The following is a 2,724-nucleotide window of genomic DNA, read 5'->3' as shown; positions in this document are numbered from 1 at the left end:
TCACTTGAAAGAAGAGTTTTGACAAAACAAAGTACGTTCCATCATATCTGACGAATTAACGACCCATTCTCTGATTGTTGAATCGAGGGATCAGAAAAATTAAAAGGTTTCCCAAGATTTAAAATCAGTGGAGGGCCTTATCAAATTAGGATCCCTTCCATCCCCCACCACCACCACCAATCTTTTAAAAACCTCGATTATTATTATTATTATTATTATTATATTAAACAGATCTGGTGAGGCAACACACCTTGACGGACTCCTTTCTTAATAGGAATGGAATTTCCTGTAGAGTTTCCGATTTTGATAGATGCCTGCTGGGTGTAGTATAATGTTTGCATGAGTCTGAGGTCTTTCTCATCAGCGCCAATGGAGTGCAGTTGTTTTAGTTTAATCTATACCAAGAAACAATCATGAGGGGCAAAAATAATATGGAGGGAATAAAAGTGGGAGGTCACAACATAAATAATATAAGATACGCAGACGATACGGTACTCATTGCAACATCAGAAATCCAACTTCAAAAGATTGTTGACAAAGTGGTAGTAGATAGTGAAGCCAAGGGAATGGAAGTGAATATCACCAAAACGGAATGCATGGTAATACAGAAAAATCCCGAAAACAACAACACCTGCAATATAACGATTCACGGCGAGCAACTTACCAACGTAGAAAGTTTTAAATACCTAGGTTCAATAGTGACAACAGATGGAAGATTGTAACCGAGACATACGAGCAAGAATAACTCAAGCCAAACAGGCCTTCATGGACTGGGAAACATTTTGAAAAACAAACAGATGTCGTTCGGGATTAGATTCCGAGTCTTGAAGTGCTACGTGTGGCCAATTTGTTATACGGATGCGAAAGCTGGACTACAAATGCAGAAACACAAAAGAACATTGAAGCTTTTGAAATGTGTGTGCTTGAGAAGGATGCAGAGAATATCGTATACTGCACACAAAACGAACGAAGAAGTTGCTAAAACAAACATACCAACAAAGGAAACTAATGCCTTAATAGTGGATCGACAACTATCCTTTTTCGGACACATTGTAAGGAAAGATAAGAATGAATACCTGGCAAGTTGTGGAAAAATACCTGGTAAACGCGCCGGGGGAGACAAAGAAAAACACTCATAGACCAACTGAAGGGCTTCACCAAACCTAACAATCCAAGAGCTGTTTGAAAAGGCAAGAGACAGGGAGGAATGGAGAGAGATAATTCATGCAGTATCCGAAGCCTGGACCAGGCATGGAACCTAGAAGAAGAAGAATTATTATTATTATTATTATTATTATTATTATTATTATTATTATTATTATTATCATTATTATCATTATTATTATTATTATATATTTTATTATTAATATTATTATTATTATTATTATTATTATTATTATTGTCATTATTTATTATTATTATTATTTATTATTATTATTATTATTATTATTATTATTATTATTATTATTATTATTATTATTATTATTATTTATTATTATTATTATTATTATATATTATTATTATTATTATTATTATTATTATTATTATTATTTTATTATTATTATTATTATTATTATAATAATAATTACTATCATCATTTTTATCAAAATATTATTATTATTATTATTATTATTATTATTATTTATATTATTATATTATTATTATTATTATTATTATATTATTATTATTTATTATTAATCAAAATTTCAAATCTATCAAAGAGGCATCAAAAAATAAACCATCTCTTGATGGAGTAGAAAGAATTCATGGAAAAGCAATAGAAAGGAAAGCATTCTCAATTACCAACAATAAAAAACATATTTTATACATGAATTTAGTCTTTTACCATCTGGGAGAAGGTTTTGTCAGATTAAATGTAGAACTAACAAGTATAAATCAACGTTCGTTCCATCAGCAATAAAAATTTTGAATATTTCATATGGTACAGAAAAACAAAGGATTGATTCGTTGACTGATTAACTGATTAATTTATTTAATGTAAGATTAACTGACCAATTGATAATGATGATAATTTTTGGTGTCGAATTGCCACATCGTAACAAATTGAAAACGAAATGAATATGTTTATGTTGTGTATATCGCACGTGTGAAAGAAAGAAAGAGAGAGAGAGAGAGAGAGAGAGAGAGAGAGAGAGAGAGAGAGAGAGAGGGAGAGAGAGAGAAAATAAGTAGGAGTGAAATATCTGTTCAATCTTAGTTATCGTTTAACATTATAACAAGTGTAACTAAATGACAAATTGCCATATTTATGGACAATAAAGATCTATTATTATTATTATTATATATTATTATTATTATTATTATTATTATTATTATTATTATTATTATTATTATTACTACTACTACTACTACTACTACTTTTTAAAAATATTTTTTAAAATTACGATCATATTAATAATAATCATCATTAATTATCATCACTGTTATAATATTATATTGCGTTATCATCATTATTACGTAATGAATTTTTAATAACTCCTCGTCACTATGGCATAGCTAGATTAAGGTGTTATTTTCGTATTGTTTCCGTTTTTGCGTCACAAAAATTTCCTTCCATAGGCTGTTGTGAGTCAGACCATAAACACGGAATCATAAAACATAATATTGGTGGGATCGAACGAAAATTAAATGATTTTACAACTTTCCACCATGACGTTCATGACCTGATTTACGATCTCAATACGCTTCAACAGTTTTAACGTC

Source organism: Berghia stephanieae, chromosome 6 (assembly GCF_034508935.2).
Source record: "Berghia stephanieae isolate SIO BIC M18660-M18661 chromosome 6, UCSD_Bste_1.3, whole genome shotgun sequence".
Taxonomy (NCBI): Eukaryota; Metazoa; Mollusca; class Gastropoda; order Nudibranchia; family Aeolidiidae; genus Berghia; species Berghia stephanieae.
The sequence above is the reverse complement of the archived record's forward strand: the minus strand, read 5'-3'. Positions refer to the sequence as shown.